Source organism: Suricata suricatta, chromosome 2 (genome assembly GCF_006229205.1).
Source record: "Suricata suricatta isolate VVHF042 chromosome 2, meerkat_22Aug2017_6uvM2_HiC, whole genome shotgun sequence".
NCBI classification, from domain to species: domain Eukaryota; kingdom Metazoa; phylum Chordata; class Mammalia; order Carnivora; family Herpestidae; genus Suricata; species Suricata suricatta.
The window spans coordinates 158,907,495-158,923,978 of NC_043701.1; the positions used below are offsets into that span (position 1 = coordinate 158,907,495).

Here is a 16,484-nt window from a genome sequence, read left to right on the forward strand (position 1 = left end):
TAAAAAAAAGATTAAAAGCTCATTTAATGCTATTGAAGCTGTTTCACTATTAGAATCCCAATCCCCTTTCCCAGGGAAGCTATTCTCTACTAGCTACAAAAATGGTCACTCGGGTGAAGAGAGTAGTATGGATCGGGATCCCTTACATCCTGGACCGATCCAGATTTTATGGTTCCTGGAGGTTATACAATGTGGGGGCCCTTCTTTATAAAAAAAAAAACCCATTAAAATGCCTTGTTTTTGTAAATTTTACAAAAACATGGCAGTTCAAGGGGAATCAATTTAGCCTGGGAAGTCCAGCTCTGCCCATGCCTACTTCTAATACCAGAATAAGCTTGCCTCTACCTTTTTTTAAATAATTTTTTTTCAAAAAGACTTTATTTTTCCTAGAAGAGTTTTAGGTTCAGGGCAAAATTATGAGCAAAGTACAGAAATTTTCCATGTACCCCTCCCCCCACACATGCACAGTCTCCCCCATTATCCACATCACCCCCCAGAGTGGTACCTTTGTTATAACAGAACATACACTGATACATCATAATCATCTAAAGTTCATTGTTGACATTAGGGTCTACTCTGGGGGCTGCACATCCTATGGGTTTGTACTAATGTGCAATGACATGTATCTGTTATTAGGTATCATGCAGAGTAGTTTCACTGTTCTAAAAATACTCAGTGCTCCACCTGTTCATCCCTCCCCACCAATCCCTGGAAACCACTGACCTTTGTCTCCATATTTTTGCCATTTACAGAATGTCCTTTAGCAGAGTGCTGTTGCTGACACAGAATAGCTTGTCTTTATTTTTTCGTTTATCCTATTTTCTTTTTTTTTCTATTGTGGTAAAAAATATATATATAACACAGTATTCACCATCTTAACTACTTTTGAGTATACAGTTCAGTCAGTGTTAAGTATATCCACATTTCAATGAAATAGATCTATTTTCTTTCCTCTTGCCCCAAACTATCTCCTTTTTTGTATTCTACTTTCTCTTGACAGCATCCTCGTCACTCACATTCAAAAGCTCAGAAAAAAAAAAAAGCTCAGAAACAACCAACAGCCTCTGACTACTTCTCTTCCACTTACTAACTCCATTCAGCTCCACCTGTAAGTTCTGGAGGTGGAGTCAGCCTCCAAGATGCTTCTCACCTCATCAGTCCCCTCTTTCCAAGGTAATAATTGTAAGAGTTTTATAAGCGATTCTCTTATCTCCAGGATGTTTTCCATGGAGCCATTTTTAAAACCAAATTAACATTTTTATAAAGGTTTTTCATCATGTTATTCCTCTGTTCAGAAAACATTTCAATGACTCCCCCTACAAAATAAAATATGGTGTCCTCAGCCTCTCATACGAGGTTCTGCATAATGTGCCATAACTCATCTGTTTAGCCTCATATCCAATAAGCATGGTGTGCTTTCAGGGTATTGACAAGAAGAAAAGAGCCATTTTCAATGTACAAAGTAGAGAATGCATCTCCAATACCATTCCATAACACTACTATGACCCTGGTTTCATTAGTTTTCGCATTTCAAAGAATGCCTTTCCTATCCCCAAACAATGTAAAAGTACACATCATTGTGAAATCACAGGCACTAGAACTAAAATGCTCTCATTTCTTGCATGTCTGCATTATTTTACTTTGGAAATGTTTAACTTCTCTGGAAAATTGTGGAACCAAAGTACTAAAAAAAATCTTCTGATCTGTCCACTTCTCTTTACGTCCACTGTTACCACCCTTGGCCAAAACCCATCATCTCTCACCTGGACTACTACAGTAGCCTCCTAAATTGTTCTCCCTGATTCTATTCTACACCGCTCTAATCCATTTTTCACACACCAAACAGAATACGTTTTCCTATAATATAAGCTATATATGATGTTCCCCTGCTTAAGCCCTCCTATGGCTTTCCATTGCCCCTAAAATAAAATCCAAACACTTTGAAGGCTTTTTCTGATCTAGTTTGTTCCACCTCTTTGACCTTATCTCAAGCTATTCTCCCCTCTTTGTTTGCTATTCTTCAATCATACAGGCCTTCCTTTTGCTCTGGACACCTGCCTAACTTTTTTCTACCTTTCGGCTATTTGCATTTACTTTTTTCACAGAATTCTCTTCCCTGGATTTATGCCAGATGGCTCCTTCTTATCTTTCAGATATCACCTCATAAATTGCCTCCTCAGAAATGCTTCCTATGACCACACAATGTAAATAGACCTTTGTCATTTCCAATTAATTACCTTGTTTCATAGCATATATCATCTGAAGTTATTTTGTCATTGGCTCCCTCCCACCGCTGTAATATAAATTCCATGACAAGAATTGGTCTGTTTCTTCACAGCTGTATCTCTGTCCATAAAACAGCTTCTAGCACAATACAGGCACTCATTAAATGTGTTGAATGATTGAATGAACTACCTTCAAGCAATCTGAAACGAGAGAAGCCTGTTTTCTCCTTAAATAGCTCCAGAGAAGATTCCACCACTTTCTGAAAAAAGGATTTCAGCATCCAATAACTTTTAGTTATCAAAAAGGTCCTCCTAATATCTAACCTAAATCCTTCCTAGAGCAATTACTGTTTCTTCTCATTTGATTCTCAATGTAATGATTAAATTGCCTTTTTTATGGTCAGTAATTTGTTACTGGCCCTCCTAACACTAGTACTTCTTCTCACACTTTCCAACACTGTTCTCTTCTGTCCTTGTCAAATTCTGTCTCAAGCTTTATTTGTGACCCCAACTGAACTCAAATATTACTGCTTGAAATAATGCTTATATAAGAGAACTCCAACTTTAGAAGGGCACCTGGGTGGCTCAGTCAGTTTAAGTGCCTGACTTTTGATTTTGGCTCAGGGCATGATCTCACAGTTTGTGGGTATGAGCTCTGCATCTCTGTCAGCACAGAGCCTGCTTGGGATTCTCTCTCTCCTTCTCTCTTTGCCCTCTCCTGCTCATGCTTTCTCTCTCTCTCCCTCTCAAGATAAATAAATAAACATTAAAGAAAAAAGAGTAGTCTTTACATCATCCCACCTTTTCCTTGACTTCCTTTTCTACAGGTTTTGCATGTGAACTCATAAGGGTCTTTTGTGAAAATGCTTGGACCGTCTCAAGAATCTGTAGGTGCGAATGAGAAGTTGCAAAATAACTAGAGGACATAAATCCTAGAAAAGTTTCTCAACATGACTGGCCCACTTGTATTTTGGCCACTTCACACAAAGCAAGTCACAGGAACAAGGTCTGAAATTCGAACAATCCAGAGGAGAGTTGAATGGATAACTGTGAAGTCACACTTCGGTGAGAAGATTAGAAGTGGGCTTTGGGGATAAATCTCAAAGTTAAGATGAGAAAAAAATTAAAGGCTGAACTAAAGGGAGAAAGGACTTTTTCATGCATGAGTCAGAATGGTTAGGGAGATTGGAGCATATGGATGTGCTTGTGTGATGTGATGATGGCAACAGCCATCCATGCTGTATAGCCTCTGGGACCATCTAAACTTGAGTATGGGAAAAAGGAAACCTAAAGAATTCAGCACAATGGATACTGATAAGTCTCTGTGTGAATGTAGACAAATATATATGGAAATATTACTTACAGAATATGGCCTGAGATGAACAAAAGTCATAATGAGAAAACAAAAGAAATCATACCTCTTGGAATGTGCTCACCAATTTTCTCACAGCCTATAGGAGAACGACAATCCACCTGAGAAATAATAAGACAAAAGGGTAAATTATCCTAGCCTAGTGTATAAGACCAAGATAAAAATTTGGGCATGTAGTCTACTGAGAGGTAACAGTATTTACCTAAAGATTTATCTTGAGCCTCAGCTTATTCTGCCAGAAGCAAAGCTGACACTTGCAAAATCTCATAAAGTGAGGGGGAGTGGGGACAGAGAATAAATCCATAGCAGCATGAAGAAACAAGAAAGAGCATTACTCTTCTGAGAAGTGTTAAGGTGATTTGCAAAGATAAAAAGCAGCTAAAAAAAAAACCAAACCCAGCAAGATAATCACCTGGAAATGGATGAGGTGGTGAAGGAAATAAAAACACCCTAAGGCTTTTATCTTGTTTGGGGAAAGGATACAGACACTGATTAACCTGAGATGTCAGCAGAAAAATATAAATTAAATATGTATTTTAAAATTTAAGGGTAAGCACTAAAGAATAGGATAAAGATATATAATTTCTAAACGTCTAGAGAGGAAAATATAGAACCAACTTATGAAAGGAGTACTTATGAAGGTGATGACGATGATGATAGAGATGATGATGATGGTGGTGATCATGATACAAAAAGAATCCATTAACTAGGTAGCATAAAGTAAGAGGGGGATACCACCAAACATATCAGTAATCAAAAAAATACTGATTAAATTAAATTTCCACCTGAAAGCACAGGCTCTCAAAACTCTAGGGGTGCCTGGGTGGTTCAGTTGGTTAAGCATTCAACCCTTGATCTCAGCTCAAGCCTTGATCTCAGGGTTGTGAGTTCAAGCCCTATGTTGGGCTACACACTGGGTGTGGAACCTACTTACAAAAAACAAAACAAAACAACTCTTAGTTCACAGCCATTTACAAGGTACATGCCTAAAGCAAAATTAAACCAAAAAGGACAGAGAAAAAGGAAAAAAATACAGCAGGCATACAGCACGCATTTAGCAGGCATTATAGGAAGAAGCTTAAAGTGTATTCATATAAGATGAAAATAGATTTCAAAGCTAAAAACTTTAAATGGGACAGAAAGAGATATTTCACATTAATGAAAGTTTAAATCATTAAGAATATATGACCACCAGAAAATTTTATGCACCTAACTCACAGCTTCAGAATTTATAAAGAAAAATGAGAGATATAAAGGAGAAATTAAAAATTACTATACAAGTATGAGAAACTTAAATATACTTCTTAAAGAAATGTACATATTAAGTAAGTTAAAAACACAGAAGCAGTATGAATTCATGTTTAGCTTAAGATAAAATGCAGATACATTCACAAATACATATATATGTATATGTATATACATATACGCACACACACAGAGGTTAGGATACATACATGTATTTCCTTGCTTTACAAACTGAGAAGGCCTTGAGGTAATGATACCCTAGTCACAGTGAGCACACCTAGTGCCATGATCTTGGTTCTAATACCATTCTCCAATGAGAACAACCAGGGATCCTTGGAGAAAGGGCTGTTTCTAAGACTGGGTCAGGAAATATACAAGACAAGCCTAGAGATTCTTGTAGTGCCAGAAAGTAGGAAGAGCTCAAAAACAAAAAACAACAAACCCACAATGACAGAGATGTGTCAAAGGGACACAAGAGCTAGCTGAAAGACCTCCCAATGACCAAATGTATAACAATTTGAGCAGGACAATAAATAAAGCAATAATGAATTATATATAATTCAAGGTATAAAATAAATATTTAGGAGTACTTACTAAGTAAAAGACTGAATAAATGAATGAATTAATTAATGAATAATAAATTAGACACATCCCCCACGTACAAGGATTCCATGTAGGGGCTCAGTTGGTTAAGTGTCTGATTCTTGATTTCGGCTCAGGTTTTGATCTCCCAGTCACAAGATCGAGCCCTGCGCTGGGCTCTGTGCTGAGAGTGTGGAGCCTACTTGAGATTCTCTCTCTCTGTTCTCCTCTCTCTCTCCCTCTCAAAAATAAATAAATAAACAATTTTTAAAAATTAGAAGAATCCCATGTAACTTATGTAGCTATTCCACCCTCAAGGAGGTGGATTAAAACTCCCTAATCCTTAGGTGTGGCTACACACAGTGACTTCTATCCAAAGATTACAGTATGGAAATGGGAGGGCGGGGGAAACCATTGAACACAAATACTAACAAACAGTACCTCAGCCAGGTGATCAAGGTCAACATCAACAGTGATGGTCATGTTGATCGTATGTATTCTTGATATGCAATGAAAAGTGGCACTTTATCCTCTCTGGTCTTCAGCTCTCAAACCATAACTGTAATTTAATCCTCATAAAAACATCAGATAAATTGCAACAGAGGGGCGTCTTACAAAATACTTGACCAGGAATTATCAAAACTGTAAAGGTCATCAAAAACCAGGAAAGCCTGACAACTATTACATGAAAATTTTTAATATTAAGGAGAAACTGAGTGTAGGGTTATGGGATTCTCTATATTATCTTTGGAATTTTTCTGGAAATCTAAAACTGCTCTAAAAAATAAAATCTGTGGGTGCCTGGGTAGGTCAGTCAGTTGAGCATCTGACTGTTGGTTTTGGCTCAGGTCATGATTTCACAGTGCAGAGCCTGCTTGGGATTCTCTTTCTCCCTGTCTCTGTACCCTTCCCTGCTTGTGTGCTATCTCTCTCTCTCTCTCTCTCTCTCTCTCTCTCTCTCTCATTCCCTCTCTCTCAAAACAAATAAATAAACTTAAAATTTTTAAATAAAAAATAAAATCTATTTTAAAATTAAAAGAATGATAGATGCAAACAGAAGAACAAAAAAATTGAATAATACACTTAAGAAGTTTGACTCAGAACTTTCAGTTCTGTTAGTATGGCAGACTAACACCCTGAACAACTCCACTGAAAGCATTTAAATATGCTAAATATGCTAGATAAAATATATTTTTTAATTTTTTTGAAGTTTATTTGTTTTTGAGAGAGACACACACAGAGCATGAGCAGGGGGGGATGGTCAGAGAGAGAAGGAGACACAGAATCAGAAGCAGGCTCCAGGCTCTGAGCTGTCAGCACAGAGCCCGATGTGGGGCCCGAACCCATGAACTGCCAGATCATGGCCTGAGCTGAAGTCGGCCACTTTGAATAAATATCTAGTAGTGCAATGGCTGGGTCATAGGGTAGTTTTAGTTTTAATTTTTTGAGGAACCTCCATACTGTTTTCCAGAGTGGCTGCACCAGTTTCCAGAGTGGCTGCATTCCCAACAGCAGTGCAAAAAAGATCTTCTTTCTTCACATCCTTACCAACATCTGTTGTTGCCTGACTTGTTGATGTTAGCCATTCTGACAGGTGTGAGGTGGTATCTTATTGTGGTTTTGATTTGTACTTCCCTGATGAGTGATGCTGAACATTTTTTCATGTGTCTGTTGGCTATCTAGATGTCTTCTTCATGAATATGACATGCCATGCATGTATCCAAGTCTTTTGCCCATTTCTTTTGTGGATTATTTCGTTTTTTGTGTTGAGTTTGATAAGTTCTTTATAGATTTTGGATACTAACCTTTATCTGATATGTCATTTGTAAATATCTTCTCCCATTCCATCAGCTGCCTTTTAGTTTTGCTGATTGTTTCCTTCGCTGTGCAAAAGCTTTTTATTTTGATGAGATCCCAATAATTCATTTTTGCTGGTTTCCCTTGCCTCTGGAGAACGTGTTGAGTAAGAAGTTGCTGTGGCTGAGGTCAAAGAAGTTTTTACCTGCTTTCTCCTCTAGGATTCTGTTGGCTTCCTGTCTGACATTCAGGTCTTTCATCCATTTTGAGTTTGTTTTTGTGTATGGTGTAGGAAAGTGGTCGAGGTTTATTTTTCTGCATGTCACTGCCCAGTTTTCCCAGCACCATTTGCTGAAGAGATTGCCTTTATTCCATTGGATATTCTTTCCTGCTTTGTCGAAGATTAGTTGGCCATTCATTTGTGGGTCCATTTCTGGGTTCTCTATTCTGTTCCATTCATCTGAGTGTCTGTTTTGTGCCAGTACATTACTGCCTTGATGATTGCAGCTTTGTAATACATGTTAAAGTCCAGATTTGTGATGTCCAGACTTGAAGTCCAGACTTGTGATGCCTCCAGCTTTGGTTTTCAGGATTGCTTTGGCTATTCCAGGTCATTTTCTGGTTCCATATACATTTTAAGATTGTTTGTTCTAGTTCTGTCAAGAATGCTGTTTTTATAAGGATTGCATTAAATATTTAGGTTGTTTTGGGTAGTATTGACATTTTAACAATATTTGTTCTTCCAATCCAGGAGCATGGAATATTTTTCCTTTTTTGTGTGTGTCTTCTACAATTTCTTTCAAAAGCTTTCCATAGTTTTCAGTGTATAGATTTTCCACCTCTTTGGTAAGGTTCATTCCTAGGTATTTTATGGGTTTTGGTGCATCATCTGCTTTTTGAGTATTTTTTTCTGAACTTTTGAAGAGCTTACCCATATAAATGAGTTGTTTTTAAATAGAACTCTTTTCTTCATCCTAATGGTTTGTAAAAGCAACATATATGTTGAAAAATTTCTATTAGTCATTTTATTTATTTAAAAGTTTATTTATTTTTGAGAGAGAGAGAGAGAGAGCACATGGGCATGAGTGGGGGGAAGGGCAAAAGAGAGGTGAAGAGGATCTAAAGGGGGCTCTATGCTGACAGCAGAGAGTCGGATGTGGGGCTTGAACTCACAAACCGTGAGCTCATGACCTGAGCCAAAACTGGATACTTAACTGATTGAGCCACCCAGGCATGACAGTGTTTTTATTTTGTTTATAGAGAGGTGATTTAGATTTTGTTTTTGTTTTTCGGATGCCTGTTTCAACCTAAAAGGATATTTTTGCCTAAATATTGATTATCCTCAGATCAGCTTTAAGAATAGATTTTTTAAAAAAAGACTCTGGAGAAAAATAGATTAAAGTATTAACGAATAGGGGCATGTGGGTGGCTCAGTCAGTTAAGCATCTGGCTTTGGCTCAGGTCATGATCTCCCTGTTAGTGGCTTCGAGCCCCACGTTGGACTCTGTGCTGACAGCTCAGAGCCAGAAGCCTGCTTCTGATTCTGTGTCTCCCTCTCTCTCTGCCCCTCCCCAACTCATGCTCTGTTTCTCTCTGTCTCAAAAATAAAACATTTAAAAAATAATAAAATAAAATATTAACAAATAAATAGTGAATGACTAATGAAAATGAAGTGCCAAGCATGTATTAGATCATAGTGGCTTTTGTTTTACTAAAAAGTTAATTCCATTCTCTTTCATTCACTAACATAGGTGAGTAATTGTCTCTGCATTTCTGTAACTGACCCTAAATTGTCTCTGCCTCTAATCTCATCCAAGCCATCTTCCATCATTGCCAAAAAATAATCCTTCTGGTGTCCAAATTTTATGTCACGCATCTGCTTCTCGCCCTTTGGTGGTTTCCAGTTGCCCTCGTGGTAAAATACAAACTGCTTAGCCCACGGCCCTTTCCGCCTGAATCTTACCTAATTCTCTGGCCTTCCTTCCCTCTCTATGTCCCCCACACTACAGCCACCAATGACTGATTACAGTTCTCCAAACGTACCATGTTGCTTCACAGATTTGTTTCTCCTTCTGTGTAAAATCCCCTCTCTCCTTGTCACTAATGATGAACTATTACTTATTTTTTAGACTCATCCAAATATTTGCATATTCTCAAAGCTTGTCTGCCTCTCTCCTGTTTCTTTAGATATCCAGCCTCTGGGCATGCAGGACACCTCATGCATTTCTTTCCCTTAGCACTTCTGAGTGTTTACTGGTCTTTTTCCAGACTATAAATGTGGTGACAGAATCCTCTGTCACTATAATTCAGGGACTGACAAAGGGCTTGACACATCATTGACTGTTAAGATTTTGCCAATTAAATATATAGACAAATTCACACTTCTGTGCTTTCCCAGGAAAAAGTACAACAAAGCAAATGGGCCACTATCAACATTATAAATAGGGATTAAACAATATAGCAGTGTTAGGCTGTTAATAATCACTTAAAAGACTTTTAGCACTTAGAGTATTTAGTATATTGCTTTTCTGCCCTGTGCCTTTATTTCCACATTTTTAGGCCTAAAATGATATTAGGCAAGTAAACATTTTATCTTCAGATAAACTAAGGTAGAAGAAGATTAAAAAATTTGACTATAAAATGCTTTGACATATCAGTTGCTGGTATAAAATTCCAGGAAACCTAAAAACATCTTATTTTCAAATATCTATAATATTAAAAAATATTAAATAATGTAATATAGTTCATTTTTAGAGGAACTATGCAAATGTGGTTTATTTTTACATAGAATCCTTGATTTGAGGACATGAAGAGGAAACTCCAGACCTAAGATTTGGAGATCAGAGATTGAGAAAATTATATAAGCTTCAAAGTTGCTAAGAGACTAGATTTTAATTGTTTTCACCACAAAGAAGAAATGATAATTATGTGAAATGATAAAGGTATTAGCTAACACTACAATGGTAATCATACTACACCGTATCAACACATTGTACACCTTAAACTTACCCAAGGTTATATATCAATTATGCCTCAATTTCAGATAAGAAGGTTATTTAAAAAAAAACATAACAAACAAATAAACCAGAAACAGACTCAGGAATAAAGAGAACAAACTGGTGGTTGCCAGAGGGGAGGGGGCTGGGAGGATGGTGGAAATAGGTAAAGGGGATTAAGAGGTATGAAAAAGAAAAAAAGAAAGTTATAAAGTTGAAAACAAACCCAAAGTACTATGGAACTCATAACTTTATATATAATGCATTGTCCCTAAGAAACTGAGATAACTCTGTTCTCCAGTATCAAGATGATGAAAGTAGCAACACTTAAAAAAACAAATAAAGTATAACCCCGCAAAAACTCCAGCAACATTTAAGCCCAAATTAAATAAATAAATAAATTTAAAAGTTGCCAATTCTTTTGCTAAGCAAAAACAACCCCCAAATATTCAGCAAAATAAGAATGCTGACAATTTATATATCTGACAATTTACATAATCCTGCTGATTAAAAAAGAGAGAGAGAGAGAGAGAGAGATTTAGGCCCTAATATAGAAAGCAGCATAATATATTATTAAATAAGATAATCAACCTGCAAAATATAATCTATATAATTTGGGTTAAAAAATTATATATACATATTTATATTCAGTTATGTGTATTTTAAAGCCTAAAAGACCACCTAAAACTTAACAGTGGTTACACTGAAGTGCAGAGTAGGTGGTGGGTCATCAAAGAGGATTTGTGCTCTTTATATATTTTTGTCATGTTTAAGTTTTTACAATGAGAATGCATTAATTTTGATATAAAAATAAGGATATTAAATTTTCTGTCTGTGTGAAAAAATTCTGAGGTAGTGGGGGAATGCATCAAGAAACTCTTTTTTTCACATAAAAGTCGCCCAAGTCTGTTCTATCTCCTCCGAGTTTCTCCATCCCCTGGGAATTAATTCCCTAGTCTATTATCATCACGAAAGAAGTCAAGATTGAAATTCAGAAGTCACTGCTTTTTACCTTTCTAGGACTTGACTCTACAGTCTTAAATAGACTAGGCTGCTCCCTTTCTGAATGACAAAGGACAGAAAGACCTACGGAGGGTATAAACTTTCAGTCATAAGATGAATAAGTCCTGGGGATCTAATGTACAACATGGTGATAGTGATAATAATACTGTACTGTGTGCTTGAAATTTGCTAAGACAGTAGATCTTAAGTATTCTCAACACATGCACACATGCACACATGCACACACACACACAGTAACCATGTGAGGTGATGGATGTGTGAATTAACTTGGTTGTGGCAAGCATTTCACAATATTTACATATATCAAACCATCACATTGTACATCTTAAATGTAGACAATGTATATTTGTCAATCATACTTCAATAAAGCTGAGGGGGAAAAGAAGAAAGAGAGAAGAACCTAAAATTTAGTGGGAATCAAAACCAACTAAGCTCATCTCACACTTGGAAATCCCAAATAAAGGCCTGGTCTGGAAGATTCCAAGTGGACCACAAAGTTACCCAGTCAAAATATTCAGATTAAGAGCCTTAAACCATCCAGCCTGAATAATCTGACAATGAATTAATCTGATAATTCTTTATTTTCCAGTTGCATTTGTCAGTGTAGATCTGGCCAAAGAGTTTTGAAGTAAGAGCAACAGGGGTAAAAAGGAGCAGAACAAAGACAGACCATTGCCTCCAGTGAGCTCCAGGGAAAAGTGATGATGTCGGTGCAGAAGATGTGGCTATGGGGAAGTAAGTTGGGGGCCTTTTGAGGACCCCTGCACTGTGGTTGAGCTGACACTTCCTCCCTAGTGAACAGAAGGAACATCGACTTGTTGGTGTATGAGCAAGATGAGTTGTCCCACTGGCTTCACCACCAGAGTTTAAGTGGGTAGGGATTTGGCTGCCTATTGAAATCTCTACCCTTCTTTGAAGTTCAAATTTTATCTTTAGAAAACCTTCCCTAAATAACTCTATGATTTACAGTCAGTTTGAAGCAACTTAATACCTTATTAAATTACATCCTTATATTACCACCTTACTGGACTGTAAATGTCTTTGAGACAGAAATTATGTTTTGGTTTTTTTAAAATGTTCATGATGGCTAGTGTGGGGTTGAGAACGGAACAGGTGTTCAACAAGTAAGTGTTACATGGAAATGCTGAAAGGAAGAAACCATCAGGTCCCCTAAAGTTTCCTAAGCTTACAGAGGTGGTTGGATGGAATCCCCACATTCTCAAATCAGAGGGCTCAGGTTCACCCAGTAGGACATGGTATATTTTTCTCTGAGGAAATCTACTCTGAATGCAGATTAAGTCTCAAAGCCCTACAAAGGACAACAGGGAAAGCACAGTCCCTTCTAAATCCCCTTGGGGACCAGGCCCTCCTCTCCGTGAGTCGGTGTCTGCTGCCAAGTGTGCATGGGTCGGGGAGGCTGTGGTGGGGCGGGAGGGCGTCGGCAAGAGGGAGCAGAGAAACTCCAAGCGCTGATTCTGTGGAGAGGATTTGCTATGTCTCTTTTCCTCCCCCCTCTTCTTTCTTTGTCCTCTTTCTCCGTGTTCCTCTCTTTGTCCCCTTTTCCTCGTCTCCTTCTTCTGCATTTGTCTGGGAGGATCCTGGAGTGTTCTTTTGATCGACTCAATCTTTCTCTGGCACTTGAGTTCTGATTGGCTGAAGGACTTAGAGGGGAAAAAAACACTTTAATTAAGTAGATAATCTCTTCTTTGGACGTTTGGCAGCTCCATTTCACCTCCCCTCAACTCTGTTTGGGATCGCTTACACACCACGGAAGTTGGGGCTTGAGGAGAATTCCATCCCGACCACAAGAATATTTCCCCATCTTCTCTGTCTCCCACGTTTTTAGAATTTTCTATTTCTGTTGCTCCAGAGGATTATGTTGCTTGGGAAGCCTCCTGTGTGCATTTTCCTTTTCACCTGTATCCTCCGATTGGGCCACACCTGGTAAGTAACCTGGACTCCCACCTGGGACTGGGACCAGGTAAATGTATGTCATCTATGAGAGAGAGAGCTCTTTTTCATTTCCTGAAATGTAGGATGACTTGGGATCTCTCCTAGGAAAAACTGTTCTATGGCGTAGGGGCTCTTTCTATATTTATGGCTGATTTCAATAAATCTTTAGGACCCTGACCAATAAAGGAATACATCAAAAAATAGATTAATAACTTGCTGTACCACAAATATTCTAAGTCATTTTGGGGGAAATGGACAGTAGCTTTTTTTGTTTTTAAACTGAATCCTGATGTCAGCATTGTAGAGAAAAGGAAGGTGGTTCAAAGCAAGTTCTACTGTGTTTGAATCTGATCATTGAGGTGAAGGCTGGAGACAAAACGCAATGGGATCTTATTTTGCACTTTCTGACTTAACTTTATTTTTTCAGAATATTCTAAATAATATCATAGAGATAAAAATTAACTTTATATGTTGAGTTGGTATTGGGTTAACAAACACGTTTGAAATGAAATATTTTAGAAATCCCAACTTTCTACACATTTATGTAACCTATACAATTTCCAAACATTTCTAAATTGCTCAGAAAATGGGGCAGTGTTTGTAAAAGTGCTTTGGAAACTATAAACCATTGCACAAATGATAGACGATATAATTGTCAGTTTCATTTAGCTCTTGGAAACCACACCAAGTATCTATACATGAAAATGTTAACAAGTAACGACGCAATAACATATGGAAGAAAGACCTGGGAAGTACATGTTGCTGCATTGCTATGTGTTTGGAGTCTCTCCCCAATTGAGATACATAAGCTCAGTCTCTATCAGTTTGCATTTTGACCATCTGTTTAACCAAGGTATGAATCCAATCACTCCATAAACTGTTGAGGAAGCAAGGATAGGGATTTCTTTGTTGAAATCAGCTTCCTGTGCCAAGAATGTATTCTTAATCACAAATGAATATAGCCATCTTTATTAGAGAATTGATAAGAAATATGCCAAATAAATATAATGATTTGCAGATTAAGGCAATAATTTGCAACACTTCTGATTACAAAATGAACCACCAAATAATTGGTCAATTTTTAGCTGGCATTTTAATTAAATAGTTCATGTTTTTAAAAAAAAGTCTCTCTTTTTTTCCCCTCATGAGAACAAAAAGACAAAAGGGAGCAGAGACTATTTCCGAGCATTTCTACTGATGTTCATGGTATTCTTCAGCTGATTCAGTATCAGCAAAAGAGAAACACGAGATTCCTTTCCCCAGTCACCAGGGCAGTGTGAAGAATTGTTCTATAAAAAATACCTTTACTGTGTGTTCCTTCCCTGCTGGAGGGGGTCATGATCATTTCATTCCGATACTGACACAGCCACACTCAAAGGTGGCTGGGTTGCTTGTCTGTCCAAATTCAAGTGTCTGGATTTAAAAAGGAAAAAGAAAAAAGAGACGTGAAAGAAAGTTCTAATTTAAAAACAGGGTTTAAGAACCCCTTTTTGCCTTGCCTGACTTTGAGGAGAAAACGTATAAATCTCCTCTATAATGCAATTAGATTTTAATTGCTTTTTCTCCATAAGCCCCGATTTGAATTAAACATTTATACTTTGCCTAGAGTCTGTTTTTGGTAGCATTTGAAGAGTGATTTTTAAATTTAACATTAAATCTTAATTCTCCTTATAATGGAACTATCAGGGTTCTGCATAAGGTCACCTTCCCCTTTGTGCCATGCAGAGAAATTTGACCAACCGCAGCCTTTCGGATGTTTCTCTTAATACTTCATTATCAATCTTTTATGTAAGGACCTCAAAAGCATTTAACAAATAGAGAACGACAATTTCTGCTTGGCTGTTCAATTGTAGGCTTGCCTGAAATTACTGTCAAAAAAAAGTCCGTCAACAGAAACTCCTGGGCTTGAAAGGAGAAAATAAAGATGACATTCATTTACAACATATAGTTTTACTAGATTTCTCAAAGCAAGATGACTGGAGGGTGGGGTAGGGGGTAGGGAAGCATTCTCCACAGTTTCTTCTTGTTGGGACAATTCTGAGAATTATCCTTTACTCACTTGAGGGAAAAAAAAAACTTTTGTTTGAATTTGTTTTCTTTGATCCTAATGGCTCCCTGTCCCTCTCCCCCAAAAAGAGAGTGGGAATGCATGATACAGCCAAGCAGATGGTGATGGTTATAATGGTGGCCAAAGATGAGCCAATTTGATTTTCCATTTCCGGTACACATACTCATCTGGAATGATCTGGCCTAGAACATGGTTGTTGTTGTTTTTAACTGTTGCCTTCATTTTACACCAAATGATGTCTCATAATGATCCTAGGTTTTGTCCATTTCTTTACATTTCTTCTCTCTCTTTCTCTCCCTACCCCCCTCAACTTGATGACCAATCAGAAAGATACACTCACTGGAACACGGAGGTTAACTGCAGCTCTGCTCTCATTCTTTGCAAAAATCACTCCTTCCACTTCTTTCCACAGGATTTAAACAGAGTCTCTTTCTTTTCTGCAGTAGAGCAAGAATTTATCAAAAATCTTTGGGTTTTAAGACAGCTTTTGAAATACATCATACCTTGGCTCTCTACATTTATGTATTTAGAGCAACCCTTCTATGGCTCTTGAAATTTCATCTGATAATGACATGCAAAGCCCCTGATCAGCAAGGGCTTCAGTTATTATAGGGGGTTGTGTTGAATCCATATTCTCCCAAAACATCATCCATAGCTAAAATTATTGTTCTCCACATACATGTGGTACTATTTTTCAAATGTGTGTTATAAACAATAAGATACACATTTAAAATTACTGAATTCATGATAACTGGTTTCCATGTTAAGTTTTTCCCACCAACAGATACAAAAAGAACCAGTGCAACAAGTGCACTGTAAACTTTGTTACATTAAAAAGGAATTCTCATCCTCACAAAGGCTGGGAATCTCTCAAGTTAGGGAAACAAAAGGTGAGTGAAAAATTGCTTTGGAATTTGGAAAATAATATGCCAATATCAAAGAATCATATACCTAATAGCTTCCCTCATCAATAAAAAAATTCAGGTGCTCACTTCAGCAGCACATATACTAAAAATTGGAACGATGCAGAGAAGATTAGCATGGCCCCTGCGCAAGGATGACACGCAAATTCGTGAAGCGTTCCATATTTTTAATGAGAAAGAATGAAATGTGGCCATTTGTAGGAAAGAGGATGGACCTTGAGGGTGTCATGCTAAGCGAAATAAGTCAGGCAGAGAAGGACAGATACCATATGTTTGCAATCATAGGTCTAACAGGAAAAC

General features: G+C 37.5%; 1 non-coding gene across 1 annotated transcript; it reads left to right on the forward strand.

Moving 5' to 3' along the window:
* The first annotated feature begins 16,245 nt into the window (after window positions 1-16,245).
* On the forward strand, window positions 16,246-16,353 carry LOC115286090. The gene has a single exon (XR_003905849.1). It is a non-coding gene; the product is annotated as a U6 spliceosomal RNA (small nuclear RNA).
* Window positions 16,354-16,484: the final 131 nt, after the last annotated feature.